At 41.4% G+C, this 18,301-nt stretch overlaps 1 pseudogene across 1 annotated transcript; it reads left to right on the forward strand.

Annotated features, from left to right (window-relative positions):
- Positions 1-1,477: 1,477 nt before the first annotated feature.
- LOC101588469 lies at positions 1,478-1,881 on the forward strand (annotated as a pseudogene). The gene has a single exon (XR_001117098.2). The product of XR_001117098.2 is annotated as a 60S acidic ribosomal protein P2 pseudogene (transcript).
- Positions 1,882-18,301: the final 16,420 nt, after the last annotated feature.

Consider the following 18,301-nt stretch of genomic DNA (forward strand, 5'->3'; position numbering starts at 1 on the left):
TTGAAACTGTACGTCCGATTTGATTTGAAACTGTCTCATTGCTATCTGTTTATCAATAAAACTTTGAAAAGAAAAAAAAAATTAGATCCCAGTATTCCCCATCAATGGATATAACCATGGCCCAAAAAGCCTAGTTTTCCTCCCCAGAAAAAAAAAAAAAAAAAAAAAAAAGCCAAATGCCAGATACACCTAGAAGATATTTTCAAAAGGCAGTTATGTTATAAAAAAACTTGATACTAGTAATGAAGCTATGTAGTATAAACAATTTATAGGCCTCAATGAAAACAAATAAGCAACAACAACAACAATAACAACAAATAGAAAACAAACATGGAAGCAAGATGTAACCTATAATCTCTAGCTCACCCAAGGCAAATCAAGGAGTCTTTGAGGTGAAAGAAATAAAAAATGTTCCAGCTGAAGTTTATAAAATGGTAGCAATGAAATTAATAAAACAGATCAATAAGTCTCTTGACAAAAACAAAACAGATGACTAAAGAGATGAGGACCACAATGAAGGAAATACTTAGTGAATCTAGATGAAGGTAAAAAATAGATGAGCTTAGGAAAGACAAAACCTCATGAATATTCATCATAAAAGAGAAATGGATTCCATAAAGTAGACTGAAGTAGAAATCCAGGAGATTAAAAATTCTACAGAGTTTACACAGTAGCATCAACCAATATGAAAACAGAATATCATATCTAGAAGACAGGCTTGTGGTTGGTGATAATCAAATGAAAATCCTCTTAAAAATATCAAGATGAAATTAAAAATTAATCAAATATCTACTAAATGATACAAAGAAGACTAATATATAATTGAGTGGAACTGATGAAGAATCAGAAGATATCACAAAGGGCATACAAAGCTGATCATAGAAATAATAGCAAAAAAAAATTCCAAGCATGGGAAAAGAATTTGGGATACAAATAAGTGAGGCATATAGAACTCTAAATAACCCTGATCAGGAAAAAACTACACCTAGGCATACAGTGGCAAAATGTCCAAATGAGAAGTGGAACAACAACAAAAAAGAATGAAAGGAAAAAAATTGAAAGAAATTTTTTGCAAAAAAGGGAGGAGAGGTTGAAAGGAAGGGACAGGACTAGGACAAAAGAAGCAAGATACATTGTGTATAGGTACAAATTTCCTATGATGAATGTTATCAGTGTTATGTAGATCTAAAATGTACCAATAAAATTATGCAGTGCAAAACAAAAAGTCAATGTCACTACACACTTGTTAAGTCATATCACATCATGGTATATATAAGATCATATCATGGTAAAATCTGAGAGGAATAGATAAAATTCAAAAATATATGTGCACCAAGTAATGGTGCACCCAATATATAAAGCAAACAGTAATAGATATGAAAAATCAATATTGCTTTTGCTGCCCAACGCCGCTGAGGTTGCGTGCCTGAGGCTTGTCTGCTGCCACAGCTGAGTGAGTAGGCCGGGTAGGCCTGGGCGCGGTGCGCAGGCATGCTCTACATGGCCTCTTACTTGCTGGCCATCCTCAGAGGCAATGCCTCCCCCAGTGCTAAGGACATCAAGAAGATCCTGGACAGCGTGGGCATCGAGACAGAAGATGACCAGCTCAATAAGGTCATCGGTGAGCTAAATGGGAAAAACATTGAAGTTGTAATCCCCCAGGGGATTGGCAAGCTTGCCAGTGTGCCGGCTGGGGGCGCTGCGGCTGTCTCTGCTGCTCCTGGTTCTGCAGCTCCTGCTGCTGGATCTGCCCCAGCTGCAGCAGAGGAGAAGAAAGAAGAGAAGAAGGAAGAGTCAGAGGAGTCTGATGATGACATGGGATTTGGCCTGTTTGATTAAATTCCTTCTGCTCTGCAAATAAAGCCTTTTTATGTGTCTTAAAAAAAAAGAGAAAAATCAGATAAACATTGATACAACTGTAGTTGGGGATCACCACACTGCTCTGTCACAAACAGATAAATTAGCCCAAAGGAATCAATAAAGAAATATCAGAATTGAACCAAACCTTTGAGGAAATGGACTTAGTAAATACATAGAGTATTCTATCCAACAGTAACAGAATACACATTCTTCTCAGCTGCACATAGAATTTTCTCCAAAATAGATCACTTCTAGTTCATAGAATATGCTTCAGTAAATGCTGAGAAGTGGAAACTACCCATGGATATGATCATATCATAGTACAGTGCAGTTAGAAAAATCAGTGGCAAAAAAAAGTCACAAAAAAACTACCTAAACACATGAAAATTAAACAGCATGCTCTTGAATAACTAAGGAGTCACAGACGAAATTGAAGAAAGTTGACAATTTCTAAAATTAAATAATGATGCCAGTACAACAAACTGGGGCTTACAGAATTCAGTGAAAGAAGTCATATAAGGTAAATTATAGTGGTGAATTCCCAGATGAGAAAAAAAGTGAACTCAAGTAAATGTTGATCCTCAACCTTCTAGAAAGAGTGAGTTAAACCCAATGTGTGTAGAAGAGAGGAAATTATAAAAATAAGAACAGAAATTAATGCAGTTGAAACTAAGTAAACAACACAATAAATTAAATTAATTGAAGAGTTGGTTCTTTGAAAGATTAAATAAAATAGGCAAATCCTTAACCAACCTTATCAAAACAAGAAAAGGTCCAAGTCCATGCGATGAGGTATGAAATGAACAAAATCACAACAAACCCTGTAAAAATCCAGAAGATCATCCATACCTGCTTTGAGAGCCAGTACACTATTAAAATGGAAAACTAAGAAAAATAGATTCCTACATATATATGAATTACCAACACTAATTCAAGATTTAAAAGGTCTCAATAATCCAGTATCAATCAATGATAAGTAATTAAAAATCATTTACAAAGAAAAATCCAGGTTTTACCTGATTCACTCCTAAATTTTACAAGAACTTTAGAGATAAGCTAATGCCACTACATGCCAGTTTCTATAATGAACATGGATGCAGAAATCCTCAGTAAGATACTGGCAGTATGAATGCAGAAAATCACCAAGAAGATTGTACACCATAACTAAGTAGAATTCATCCCAGGAAGATCAGGGATGTTCAATATATACAAATCAATAAATGTAACATAAAATGTTTATATTACATAAAACGTACATCAACAATCAACAACTCTAAATATTGTGAACAATCAACAACTGGAATCACATCAAACTAAAAAGCTTTTGCACATGGAAAGAAATGACCAAGAGTGAAGAGACAATCCACAGAAATAAAAGAAAGTTTTACTAGTTACTACTCAGGTAATGGACTAACATCTAGGATATATAAAGAATTAAAAAAAAATCAGATCCCCCAGATTTAAAGACCCAATCCAAAAATAGGCATCTGAATGAATAGACCCTTCTCAGAAAAAAAGAAAAATAAATAAAACAAAAAATGCTCAGCAACCCTAGTCATTTGATAAATTCAAAGTAAAACAATGCTGAGATTCCATCTCACTTCAGAAAGAACAACTATCATCAAGAAACCAACCAGGGGGAAAAAGCACATGATAATTTCAATAGGAACAGAAGAAGCATTCAACAGAGTCCAACACATTCATGATACACCCTATAGAAAGTTAGAATAGAAGGTCTGAATTAGATAAAAGTTATCTATGACAAACCAAAACCAACATCATGCTAAATGGTCAAAACCAGAAAATATCACTCTACACTCAGGAACTCACTATTACCACTGCTGTTCATTAGAGTTAGGGAAACATTAGCCAGAGCAATTAGACAAGAAAAAGAAATAAAAGGAATAATGATAGGAAAGGAAGAAATTAAATTATCATTATTTTCTGATAGTACTCTACATTGAAGATCCAAAATACTTCCCCCAATGACTCCTAGAATTAATAATCAAAATTGTAATGTACCAGGATACAATGCCAATACTCAAAAATCAACAGCATTCCTGTACACAAATAACAAGCTGATGGAGAGAGAAATTAGGGAAACTGCACTTAACACTAGATAAAGAAAAATGAAATACTCAGGGACTCAGTCTAATAAAGGAATTAAAAGACATACATTGAAGGGCCGGCCAGATAGCTCAGCAGATTAAAGTGCCTGTTTAGGCAGACTTAGGGACCAGGGTTTGATCCCTGGTGTGTTGTGCTGGCTCCACCCTCAGGGTGCAGAGAGATGGCGATTGAGACTGGGCATGGTGGTGCATGCACCTGTAATCCCACTGCTTGGGAGGCTGAAAACAGGAGGATTACTAGGAGTCCCATCTGTGTAGTAAGACCCCATAGATCCTGTACTAAATACATAAAAAAGACATACATTGAAAACTATAATACTATAAAAAAGAAGATTGAAAGGCTGTAAAAAAAAAGGGAGGATATCCCCTATTCTTTGAGGGGCAGAACCAGTGTAGTGAACATGGCCTTACTTCCAACGCTGTTATACAGATTTAATGCAGTCCCGATCAAAATAGCAATAACATACTTCCATAACTAGAGAAGCCAGTACTAAAGTTCATATGAAACCAAAAGCGACTTAGAATAGCAAAAGCAATTCTGAGCAGCAACAAAGATCACGCACAACCCTTACTTTTGAGAGATCTCAATCCCTGCCTTGGAGCTATGCTGCAACGTTACCAAGATAAAAACGGTGTGGTTCTGGCAACAAAACAAACCACAAGATCAGTGGAGCAATATAGATGATGCAGAAACAGCTCCAGGCATACTTAGCTATTTTATTTGTGACAAAGGTGCCAGAGAACTTCACGGAAGGAAAGACGGCCTCTTTAATAAATGGTGCAGGGAAAACTGCTTTCCATGTGCTGAAAAATTGGACCTAGACTCATATTTCTCACCACATGCTAAACTGAAGCTGAAATACCAAAGGTCTAAATATTAGAAACAATCAGTTGGAACCTAGAATAGGTAAGTCCTTGAAGACATATGTGTAGGTGCGGACTTTATGAACAAAACTCTGATCGTTCAGGAAATATTGTGAACAGTCAACAACTGGAATCACATCAAACTAAAAAGCTTTTGGACATGGAAAGAAATGACCAAGAGTGAAGAGACAACCCACAGAAAAGGAAGAAAAAGTTTTTACTAGTTACTGCTCAGGTAATGGACTAATGTCTAGGATATATAAAGAATTAAAAAAAAAAAGTCAGATCCCCCAGATTTAAAGACTCAATCCAAAAATAGGCATCTGAATGAATAGACCTTTCTCAGAGAAAAAAAGAAAAAGAAATAAAACAAAAAATGCTCAGCATCCCTAGTCATTTGATAAATTCAAAGTAAAACAATTCTGAGATTCCATCTCACTTCAGAAAGAACAACTGTCACCAACAAATCAACCAGTAATAAATGTAGGCAAGGCTAATGGGAAAAAAAAGCCCTAGTCCAGCCAATATGGAAATTAGTATGGAAATTCCTCACAAACCTGAAACTACAGATTATATTTAACTCAGCTGTGCCCTTTCTAGGTATCTTCCCCAAAGGGCAGCATCATTCCACAGTGCTATATACAAAACCATGTTTAATAACAGCACAATTTAAAATGGCTAAATCTTCAGCTGATATGCTCATGGAAAGATGACTAGATTTAAAACTATCTTATTATGTAATGAATGTTACTCTGACATAAAGAAAAATAAACTTGGATCATTTATGGGAAAATGTTTGCACCTTGAAACCATCATCTTAACTGAAACAAATTGGACACCTATGTTTAAATGTCACATTGTTTCTCTTGTGTAAGAAGCCCAAGGGATACATGAAGAGCGTAACAGAGTGTAGATACTGGGAAGCAGGAGGATCAGGTTCAAGAGGGAAGGGGAACAAGGGAGGAGGGTAAGAAAGGAAGGGAAAGGGAAAAAGAATTTGGAAACAAAGCTTGTATAAATGGGGGCAGGAAGGGTTGAAGGGAGAGGAGGGATGAAAAAAATAAAGCAATACTGTGTGTGGGAACAAGTTCCCTATGATGAATGTTATCTATACGTAAGAGAAGTATGTACTACTAAAAAGCAAGGTTTGAAAATTTCTTTATGAAAAAGCTTTTCTTAACAGGGTGCAGTGGTCCGAGGTCAACGGGTCACAGGTTTGAGCTCAGCCTCAGACTTGAGAATTTAGTGACTTTGTGAGGTCCTGTGTCAAAATCCAGAAAGAGCTAGAGAAGCAGCTCAGTGGGAAGGCCTTGGGTTCAAGCCCAGGTGAGGGCGAGTATTGCTTAATTTAAATCACCATGAGTGGGGGAGACAATTTCATGTGGATAATCAGTTAATGAGCTGAATTTGATTGTAGTCTACACAGACCTCCAGTCACCTGGGAATGTAACAAATAGCCCAGGCTTCTTACTGGTGTCTTTTTTGGCAGAACCGGGAATTGAACTCAGGCTCTTGCGCTTGCCAGGAAAGCACTTATTCTACTGAGCAATCTCCCTGGCCTCTTTACTGTGTCTTTTTGTAAAAGACATTTCTATAATATTTCTTTAAAAGGGAAGAGAAAGGAATTTAGAAAGGAAATGTAAACCTGTTGTAATATTTCCAGGGAAAGCCATGAGGTCTTCACTTAGATTGAAATTTCAAGGTGAAAACAAATGTGTCTTGGAATCCTGAGGTCACAGCTGACTTGCCTGTTAGACAAGACTTTTCCGTCCAATACCGAGCTACTTTGGAAGCATTCATGCTAAGCCTATCTCTGTGCCAACTGCTGGAGCAGTGACTGTGGGATCCAGCTGTTGTGAGCTTGTTTGCCAGTTAAATACCCTGTCTTGCTACCTTGTAATTTCTACATTTATCCATGAGCTAGCTAGCTAGCTTGCTTTCTTTCTTTCTTTCTTTCTTTCTTTCTTTTAAAACATGTACATAGATCTTATTTTCATTCTTTTTTAAATTTTTAAAAAATGTGTTTAGGATGGGGTATATAGGGCCTCACTATGTAGATCAGACTTGTAGTGATTCTCCAGTTTTCAGCCCCCAAGTGCTGGGATTACAGGTGCACGCCACCACGCCCAGTCTCAATCCCAATCTCAGCATGCCCCGGGGGTGGGGCTGGCACGGCAGGCTTGGGATGGAACCCTGGCCGCTGCACTCTGCCTGAGCAGGCACTTTAATTTGCCGAGCTATCTGGTGGGCTTGTCCATGAGGTTTCTTGACTTCTGACTTAAGAAATACAGGGACCCTCTCCTGTATGCAGTGTTTGCTCTCAGGCACTGGGGCAGTGGCCTCTCAGGTGTTGGTTTGCATTTGTCCTGACCTGTCTCAGATTGTGTTTTGTTCTTTTCTCTCTGCAGAGTAACTGGGGCCATCTTCGAAAACTCAAGTTAGATCAAATCTCTTCTGCTTCACTGTTCTTTCTTTATGCCTTTAAATGCTTTCCTGGATGTCTTCTGTACATTTGATACATAGAGAATTCTCAGTAACTTGTGCCATGTCTGTTTCTCTTGGTTCATATCAACCTTCTCTTTTTTCCCCACTCTAACCGAACTGTTTTTGTGTTTGACTTTCTTTTCTTTTTTTGCCACTTCAGTACTTTGGGACAGAACTATTTACCCTGCCTCTTCCACCTTGGGCTTTTGTTGCAATTATTTTTGATGTCACAGGCAAATATTTGGTTGGTATATGAGAAACAATGAATGAAGGTGATACTGATACAAGTGTGCTGATTATCTTTGTGGCATATTGCTGAATTTCTAAGTGTTCACTTAAGCACAACAGAGCACTTTTCTATAATATTCAGATTGGATTTCATAGTTATCTTCCAAGGATTATGGACCTTTGATTTTTTTTTTTTTTTGTACCAGGGATTGAACTCAGGATTTTGAGATAGCCAGGCAGGCATGTAAGCCACTGAGCTATCTTCCTGGCCCCTGGCCCTGTGATTTTGAAACTTTGTGTATTATTATGGCTTTTATGTAGATGTCCCCCAAAAGCCTCATATGTCATAGTGGGGTTCTTTGAGGTGGCTGACTTCAGGGTGTGTGGTGATGGGACTGATTCATGACATGATGTTAGGATTAAAGGTATGTCACCTTCGGTGTGAGTGAAACCTGCTCTAAGCGTGTGTAGCCTGGACAGTATTTCAGGGACAGATAGCAGGCTTCTGTGGTTGCTGCTTGTCACTTCTGTGCTTTGCTGCCGTCTGCCCACCATGAAGTGTTTCTCTCCTGCAGTGCCCTCTGCCACGCTGCCCTGCCTTGGAGCAAGCAGTCTGTGAACTGAAACCTCTGCAAACTGTGAGCTAAATAATTTTTTCCTCCTTTAACTTTGAGTGCTGTATATTTTTTCTCAGAAATGGGAAAAGTAACTAAGACATGTATCTTAAAAACAGCATTTGTTGACATGCTTATTGAAGAAAATCATCAAATTTGTGATTTGTGATGTTAACCACAGTCCATTAGCTTACTAATATTTCTATAATCAGAATACTGTATTTCATAGGAAAATGAAGCAAAATTTCAACTTGTGCGGATCTCAGATCCACACTATCGAGAGGCACTTTTGGTGAGTTTTGAAATGTGTGTTTCTACTGTCACCTATGTAATGTGATTGGTGCAAGTAGAGAACTGAATATTTTGACTATAATCTCCACAGGTGGCAACTGGCTGCCCAGTTGGATAGTGCAGGTATCAATGACCTGGCTGTCAAAGTATCTGAAAGAATTTCCTTTGGAACTTATCTTTACAAGTAAAAATACAAGAGATTCTAACAGATTAAAGCACTTTATTTTATCATAAGACCTCTACCTGTGCAGGTCCCAGGGCCTGATATGTATTTTTTTCCATTCGTTTTCAGAGCAACTCTTCCACATCATTCAGATCTTTGTTCCAGTATTGCTTCCTGCCCCCACATTTCCTGTAAGATCAGATTTTCCTTTGGCAGCACCATGCTGTACCTCCCCTTCAGAGAGCAGGTGGGTGTGTTGGGGGGAATGCAACGGTGTAAGACGGATCATACCAGGGTGGTGGCAATGACCTGGGAGAGGCCTGTGCCTCGGGAAGTGCCGAGCGCAGCAGGTCCAGATGCTGTGAGGACGGGCCTTCTATGTGATAAGACAGCAGAAGACGAGCTCAGTACCCTGGGGGGTTTGCATTGGGCCGTGCCATCATGTAAGAGTTATTCCTATTTTGTTAATGAAGTATGAGGGGAAGCTATCGAGTAAAAGGGACGGGAGTCAGGAAGTTTGAGTAATTGGGGCCTGCAAGACACGGCGGACCTGAAATAGCAGAGTCGCACCTAAGGCTGGAGAAGTTGGTTTCTACCGATGCCAGCCGGCCCCCTCGCGAGGCCTGTGTGTGGCAGGTGTGGCTTTACAGGTGTGAACACAGAGAAGAGAATGGCGGGGCTGTGCAGGCCTGGGCTCTCGCCAACTCTGGGAGCAAATGAAGGCAGGCATAGTGACATTAGGAAAGGTCCTTTCCCATTAAAAAAAGTTTTTTTTTTTTTTTTTAAAGAGAAAAAAGAAGAAAACAAAATTTCAAAACAAGATAATATCGTGGCATTACATATTATCTTAAATTTAGGTACTTAGATTATAAGATATAAGCATTTAATTGTCCGAACAATATTAACACAAACCTTTCCTTTCAGTGAACTAAGTCAGGAGCTTATGTATGTTGTATATGTATACATTTGCTTTTTCTTCATTCTTTTCTCCTTTCCCCATCCCAGTTTCTCTTTTGTTTTGAACAGTTCTTTTGCCTGTTGCACAATATCCACTGCACATTTTGGATCTTATTTGCTCTTGCATCTTCTCACAGGAAGACAAGATGATGTTTACTTATGTGAGTCTGATGTCTTTTCACCTATGAGTATGGTCTTGAGTTGCATCCATTTACCTATAAAAGTCTTTAGTTTATCCTCCTTCATAGCTGAGTAGTACTCATTGTATGAAAGGGCCACGTCTTCCTTTTTCATTCCTTGGTTGGTGGGCATTGTGATTGTTTCCAGGATTTAGCTATGACAAATCGTGCTGCTATATACATGGGTGCCCATACCGCGGATGTGATATGATGATTTTAATTCTTCTGGAAAAATACCCAGAAGGGGACTAGCTGGGTCCAATGGTGTAGAGAGCCCTCCTTGGTCCTTGTCACAGTCCAGGAAGTTTAAATTTGTAATTCCATAGAAAAAGTTACTAGAATTCTAGTGAGTTAATTCCAATCTACCACTTCTAGCGCAACCGCTGGTGAGAATAAAGCCACTAAGGGATATTTGAAGTTGTGGGGAGCCATGGGGTCCTAACTCCAGCCATGGAGATGGCTATCTGGAGCTGAGGCTTCGACCCAGGGCTGACTCTGGGTTTTATTAATTCATGAAGAAAGGAGTAGCTGGAGGATGAGTGACTATGAGAGTGGCAGGAAGGAGGTGAGTGCTGTGAGCTGGGCGAGGTAGGAGGCCTGAAATCACCTCTGCAGTATGCAGAGAAGGATACGCAGAGAGTAATGTGCATTACACAACTGAGATAGTATCTAGTGTTTTAGGGTTGGTACTTCAGCTCTGATATATAATCTTTCAAGTCCCAGGAAGTCACAGCCTCTATCCTGAGGCTCAATCCTTATTTATTTATATATTTATTTGATACAGGGTGTCACTATGCAGTTCGTACTGTAGTGATCCTCCTGTCTGAGCCTCCCCAGTGCTGGGGTTACAGGTGTGCACCACCACATCCGGTTTTGGGGCCAGAACAACATGTGGTGCTGGGGATTGAACTCTGGTCCTTGTGCTTCTCAGGCAGGCACTTAGACCTCCAGCTGTCTCCCCAGGCCCCTCAACCCCTTCTTGTTCTGGCTCACACAAAAGAACAATGGGGGTTGCAGGGGTCCAGGGAAACATACATGCTGTCTTCAAAGACTACCACCAGCACCTCAGCTGGACCACGATGCATTGCTTAAAGCCAATTGAAGGGACAAGGAAAAGTCCTAGCCAGCTCTGTACACATTAATACATGAAAACAGGGTCAGGATCAACCAAGGAGACAGCTGCTCCTCCTTCAAGGACAATCTTCAGGTGGTCCTCTACAAAATGGGACCTGTAATCGGAGTTTTTTGAGATCTCCACACTGATTTCCACAGTGGTTGTACCAGTCTATACTCCCACCAACAGTGGAGAAGGGTTCCTGCTTCCCCACAGCCCCTTCAGCATTAGTTTTTGGTTTATTTCTTGATGATAGCCATTCTTTGCAGGGTGAGATGGAATCTCAGTGTTGTTTTAATTTCTGTCTCTCAAAGGACCAATGATGTTGAACATTTTTCACATAGTTGCTTGTTTGCGTTTCTTCATATGAGAAGTGTGTATTCACCTCAGATGCCTATTTTTGGATTGGGTCTTTAAATTTGGGAGGTATGATAGTTTTGAGTTCTTTTTGTGTTCTTGATAGGAATCCTTTGTTTAAGAAAGAGCTGACAAACATTTTTCCCCACATTGTAGGTTATCTCTTCACTCTGCTGGTGGTTTCTCTGGCTGTGCAACAACTTTCTAATAAGATAAGATTCCAGTTGTTGATTCTCTATGATAGTTCCTGTGTTATCAGGGTTTTATTCATAAAGTTTTTGCCTACACCAATGTCTTTAAGAGTTTTACCTATTGTATCTTTCAGCAGATTTAATGTTTCTGTCTTAATATTTAGATCTTTGACCCATTTCTAATTTATCTTAGTGCCTGGTGAATGATATAGTTCCTATTTTAATCTTTGGCATATGCAGAGCCAGCTTTTAGACTACCATCTATTAAAGAGGCTATCTTTCTTCTAGTGAATGTGCTTAGCACCTTTGTCAAAGATAAGGTAGTTGAGTATGTTTGGAGTTTTTTTATTTTTCTTTTAACCATTTACTATTTTTACCCTATAGTTGATACATCTGCAGTTCCTTGGTACTCTGAAGATAGTGAATACAAGTTGAATTTGAATTTGAAATCTTAGAATTATAGCCCATGTCATTCTACAAGTGGCTATTAGCTTCCCATGTCTCTGCTATTTAGATGCTAGAGATCAGCAGAATGTGAAGCCGTTCTTTCTTCCTGGGCCCTCAGCTGATACATCATGGAATCCTACTGCATCCCTCTCCACACAGGAGAATGCTGATTGGGCTGCTGAGGCTTATTTCTGTCACACTTGTATGTATCCCTCTGGCCTTAGAAATACTGATCGTGAAACAGAAAACAACTCTGTGATAGGGGAGGGAAATGAACCTAATGGTTCCCTTCTGGGACTGCTGAGTCAATAACCATAAAGTCCCATGCACATCCCAGCTTGGATTCATTTCTTGCTTATTGCCTGCTGGATGGCTCCTGATGGCCAATCCACAGGTGCAGAGTGTGTGTGTGTGTGTGTGTGTGTGTGTGTGTGAGTGATGGAGGTGCCACCCTCACAGGCTGGGAGAGAGCCTTCCTGCGAGATAGCAGATACCCTGGCCCAGCCTGTAAGTGGCTGTACTGGTTGTGGTGAGCAGCATCTCTTGATCTCCTGAGTCCTATATACTGCTGCTTCATCAGATTGTCTGGCTCTTTATTTTTAACATGGATGCATTCCTTTTATTTCAAGATCAATGTTCCATTGTATAAGTACATGAAAGAATTCTTCTAAAAATTAAATATGTAAGATAGAACTATCTTCCCTTGGACTGCTCTCTGTAACTACAATCCTTTTTTTGTTTCCCTAGAGGTGATAGCAGATACTAGTTTCAGTGCATATTTTTGCAGACTATTGGACTTGCCTACTGTATTAGATTAGATTAAATTTGGTTTCAAGAGATGGGAAAATCTCAAATAAAAATAGCTTAAATAAATTGGCAGCTCTTCCCTACAGAAAGAAAGTCTAAAAGCAGACAGCCCAGGGCTAGTATGGCAGTTCCATGGTGTCATCATGTGTCCAGGCTCCACTCAACCATGGTATCCTTTGTCTGTTGTCTCCGTCCACAAGGTCCCCTCATGACACAATGTGATGGCGAATGGCTAGCCATTCTCTATGCATCCCAGACAAGATGTAGAGAGCCAGCAGGGAGTCCTGTTTGTATACACACCTAATTACATTTCATTGACTAGAATTTAGTCAGAAGGCCAGACCTAGCTACAAGAGATGCTGGGAGTGGTTGGATTTCAGCTGAATTTATTGCTACAAATAAAAAAGAAAAATCTTGGTACTTTTACTAAATGGTAGACAGGGAAGGTAACTAGCAATAAACCTGTCATGCAAACATGCATAAAAGTGCATAGCATGACTTTTGTTATGTCACATAATTTTTCAACTTTGTTCCAGGTCATTGTTTTAGAAATCTCAGCATGTTAGAAATATAGCTCCTAGGGCTGGGGAGATCGCTCAGCAGCCTAAGCACCTGCCTGGCAAGTACAAGGACCCAGGTCTGATCCCTGGTACCACATGCCATGCTGCTGTGCTAGCCACTGAAACCTATAATCTTAGCACTGGGGAGGCTGACACAGGAGGAGTCGGACCTGTGTAGCAAGATCCAGTACCAAATGAATGAATGAATGATAAAAAGAAATATAGCTATGTATCTCTTTCATTATTTAGCCTTCCATGTTACAAAAATATATTTTGTTTAGCTATTTTTCCAGTTGATCATTCCCAATAGGCAGGTGCTGTCTTCCCCACATCTAAAGGTGGGACACAGACACATGAAAGAGATTAAGTGTATGATTTGGTTTTCACAGGACTGGGACTTAGGCCTAAGGTCTCTTAACCTCCCTGGAAGACTGTGTGTTACTAAGGTATTTAAATATTACAAACACAGACTACCATCAACTCCTACCATTTGTGAAGCACTCTGATAAAGAGCAGCCTGTTGGGAGTAGAGGCACAAAAGAAATGAACAGAAAGGGATTAAGCTCTTCAGCCTGGCCACTGGCTACAGGGTCCAGCTCAGGCTGAAGGGTGTGCGTGGTTCAGCCAGCGCTTGCCAAAGCACCTTCTATCTACGATGGCCCTGCAGTCTGTGACCAGTGCTGTGTGCTAAGGCGATTCCCGAGTGGGAGGACCCCTCTGCCTGGCAGAAGGACGAGGTACTTACAGAAAAGCTGTCACCTGTGAGAGCCTCCAGACTCATTACCTCCTTCCACTTTTGTCCTGCTTGGCACCTGTAGTAATCTTTGAAAGTTGAAAATTAAATGGTATTGCTAAACTCTCTTGCTGGAACAGATCGGCAAGATTCCCACTCTGGGACATTGGTACAGTATTTGCTCTTTCTTTAGTATGTTTCCTGGGAAGGTCTCCCAGCAGGCTTCAAATCACATTCAGGTGTTGGGGTGTTCCCTCTAGGGTTTCTACTCACACAGTCACTCGCCAACCTTTTCCTTGTCCTCTCCTCTCTGCAGCACTCGGTGAAAGTTCCTGTGTCCTCCACTAGGCGGAGCCCTTGTCTTTGCCTATTGGTACCACGGATGCATGCACGCAGCTCTTGCAGAGCATAGTTTATTTGCTTTTAAGTAGGCTCCTTGGAATCTGCTTTGTCCTTTATTGTATAAAGAAAAGTTAGTATTCAGTGAGTGACTATTATGTGAGAACCATTGTATTAGTTACTTGTCCATATGTTTCTTTCATGCAAAACTCACAAGAACCCCACGAGGAAGCTGTTGTTCTCAATGTACAGGTCAGGAACCTGAGGTAACTGGTGAAGTCACACCCTGAGCTTGGAGTCCCTCTGACACTCGTGTCCTTCCTGTGGCCCTAGAGTCCAGTGTTTCCGGCAGTTGTCTGCTTGAGGGAAGCTTCACAGTCAAGTTCCTGAAGATCCATGAACAGATTGTCCCCAAAGTAAAAACAGGGCTGGAGGGGCCTGAGCTTGGTGCCACTGCCATCCAGAACCACTGGGCACCAAGGCTCAGCAGTTCTGACAGAGTCCCAACTGAGCAGAAAATGATACCAAGAATCAACAGATGGAACTGTATTAAAAAGCTTCTGCTCAGCAAAGGAAACAAGGGGTTGAAGATACAACCTACAGAATGGGAAAAAATTGGCCAGCTACTCCTCAGATGGAGGACTAATATCCAAAATATATAAATAAAAAAATTAGTCCCCTCAGTGTATAGGAAACTATCAAAAACAGGGACAATCGCAATGAACGGACACTTCTCACAAAAAGCATAAATGGTGATTAAATACCTGAAAAATGTGCTACATCGCTAGCTATGAGAATGCAAATTAAACAACATCGACAGGACTCTTGAAAGAATGGCCGTTATTAATCAAATAAGAACACATGGTGGCAAGGATGAAGGTGTAAGAGGAACCCTTCAACATTTTGGGTGGGGATGTAAACTAGTAAGACCATTATCAAAATCAGCACGGAGATTCTGCAAAGACTAAGGATGGAAATTTCGTTGGATCTAGCTGCTTCCCTCATCTGTGTCTTCCTGAAAGTTAGAGACGCCGTATCACAGTGATGCACCCCCCCCCCACGGTTATAGCAACCCAGCTCAGTACAGCTAAGCCTTAGGACCAGCCTAACGTCTATCAACAGATGACTAGGTACCGAAAATGTATATTTGCACGATGGAGTACTTTTCAGCCATAAAGAAGGATACATTTCAGTCATTTGTTGGGACATAGATGTCCCTTGAGATCACAATGTGAAGTGAAATAAATCAGACACACAAGCATAAATATCTCATTTCTCGTATATGAAAAATTCAAAATATAAAGAAAAAATTAGAAAAAGTATACTAGGAAGTAAAGAGGTAGGTTTTTCTCAAATGAGAATGGGGAAAACAAAAGAAAAATGGAAGGTTGGGGAAACGAACAAGAGTTAAGCCGAGTAACATACCTGCACCACCTCCCTGGGAAGCATGTCCTCATTATGTACTGCAAGCACGTCCTTTTTTAAAATGTATTTTAGGACAGTGTCTAAAGGGTCTCACTTCGTAGATCGGACTCTGTTTTCAGCCTCCCAAGCGCTGGGATTACAGGCGCGCGACACGACGCCCAGTCTCAGTGGCCTTCTCTGCGCCCGGGGTGCGGGGCCGGCTTGGCACGCCCGGGATGGAACCTGCGCTGCTGCCCTACTCTGCCTAAGCAGGTGCTTCAGTCTGCTGAGCTGTCTGGCCGGCCCTTAACACGTCCTAATTAAAAAAAAAAAAAAAATTAAAAAACCCCTCAAGCGTGCGTTCCTGCCAGCCGTGGTGAGGTGAAATTCCTTTCTCATTTCTGGGGTCTTGGAGCATCAGCTCTTTCTCTTTACCTTCCACAAAAGCGAGCCAAGCGGTCACCCGCTACTGGCGTGCTGTCTTCACAGTGGACGGTGCAGTGTCTCCCACTTAGCTCCCGGGCTGCCCCTTTTTGCCATTAAATACTTTTTTATTTTTTTTTAGGGTGGGCCCCGCTTGGCAGGAGATCACGCACGTGTTATGTCAGTGTATTTAAAAAGTGGGTAATTCATTTGTTAAATGAATACGGCAATTATTAATTTCAATTTATCCTGTTTATTGGGAACAGCTGTTCATTAACATTTATTTAACTGCTAATTTTAGAGCCAAACTAATTACCTCAAACACACAGCGCGGTGGTATCCTGAACGGAGAGGCGCACTGATGGCCTAGCGTGCCAGATTATAAAAATAGCGCGCTCTCCGGGGCGCTGTTCCGCAGGTGGCCGGCTGGGGGCGCTCCGCAATCGGCCTTCGGGCTGCGCGGCCGGCGCGTTCACTGCGACAAACACTGCGGGGTGGCTGAAGGCCAGGGCGGCACGTTGTCCCAGGGGCTGGGCAAGGACTGTAATAAAGATGAATGGAATGGGAAGGCGTGAAAGCATCCACATCTGTGGAGGCTGTTTTTCACGTTTGAGCAACGTACAGTTAGTTCTGCGACTCTGGTGAGCAGAGTGTCCTGCGCAGCGCGTCGCGGCCCCCACCCAGGACTGGGGTGTGCGCAAGGGAGCGCTCTGCGCTGGGGCTGGGGCTGGGCCGCGCGGGTTGTGTCCTTTGGGGCTGGGGGTCCCAACAGGGTCACAAGTCTAGTTTTCTACATAAAACCCAACGATGGATGCTCTCGGACGAAGTTTCCTGAAGTGTAGACACTGGCTTACGTTTATGCTAGAACAACGCTGTGTGGACCGAGGGCTTGCTGGCTCCCAGCTCCTACGCGAAGGGCTTTTCCCTTTCTGGATGAGTAGACAGCCTTCGGAGGCCAAATCTAATTAATTTTCTGTCATTTCTTTGATCTACTTAGTTGTTTCTCATTTGAAAACTTTAAATTTATGCAAAATTCTTACTCTTCTTATGCTTCTCTTTCCTTATTTTTATAATGAAAACATTGGATTGTCTTTTTTTTTTTTTTTTTTTTCGGAACTAGGGATTGAACTCAGGCCCTTGCGCTTGCCAGAGAAGCGCTTATTGTACTGAGCCATCTCCCTGGCCCGGATTTTATTTTCTCAGGAGTCTAAATATACCAGTACACTTTTACGACCCACAATTTTAATATGGCTTTAAATTCTGTGAGAATCACAAAACCTTCAAGACATGTTAAGACAGTAATTTTCATGTAGGAGCAATTTTACTTTGGTTTTTAAAATAAAAAAAAAATTATTTGTTTGATGCAGAGTTTCACTACACAGGTCTGACTTGTAGTGATCCTCTGTGTGAGCCTCCCCAGTGCTGGGATTACAGGCATTCACAGCCAGCTCAGCCTGTGGTAACCCGGGATCCAACACGGCTCTTTTGCTCTTGCCAGGCAGGCTCTTAGGCCACCGAGTTATTTCCCCAACCCCAGCAATTTTACTTTGGATCTTTTCATGTTTTTCTCCTTCTCTTTCTTCCCTGTAAATCCTTTCACTATGGGCCAGAGGCCCTCATGTTTAGGGGGGCTGCACAACATCTGGAACCCATCCAAATGTGGCCCCAGTACCTTGCAATTCTGCGTAAGAGCAGCTGGGAGGCAGCCCCGGGGATTCCAGTGCAGGAGGATATAGTTTGAGAATTTGTAATTAGATCTTGTTTGTATTCAATGACCATTCCAGTCACATTCTAAGTGCCTATATGCCTCCAACACAGGGGCAGGGAAGCTAAAATCCCATTCTCCTGAATGTGGATCCTAGAGCTCCTCTAGGATGCTGTTTCAGCCAAGGACAAGGTTTTTAGAACCTGCACCTAGGAGAGAGGCAACGGAATCCTCCTCGTGCCCTGAGATTTTGTGTAGCCAGTGTATGTGACCTCTGCAGCCCCTGGGCCCTGTGTTGGCTGTTCATTGTTCAGTTGCATGGTATGGGAAGCTGTGGTCCCAGCAGGAGTGGTAGCCATGGAAACAGCAGTAGCCTACCATCTCCATGGTAGTCCTACTTCCTGTCCTCTGGGTTGAGCCTATGGTGGTTTATAACCTGGAAGTCAGACCTG

The sequence above is a fragment of the Octodon degus genome, unplaced genomic scaffold (genome assembly GCF_000260255.1).
Source record: "Octodon degus isolate 3935 unplaced genomic scaffold, OctDeg1.0 scaffold00040, whole genome shotgun sequence".
Taxonomy (NCBI): domain Eukaryota; kingdom Metazoa; phylum Chordata; class Mammalia; order Rodentia; family Octodontidae; genus Octodon; species Octodon degus.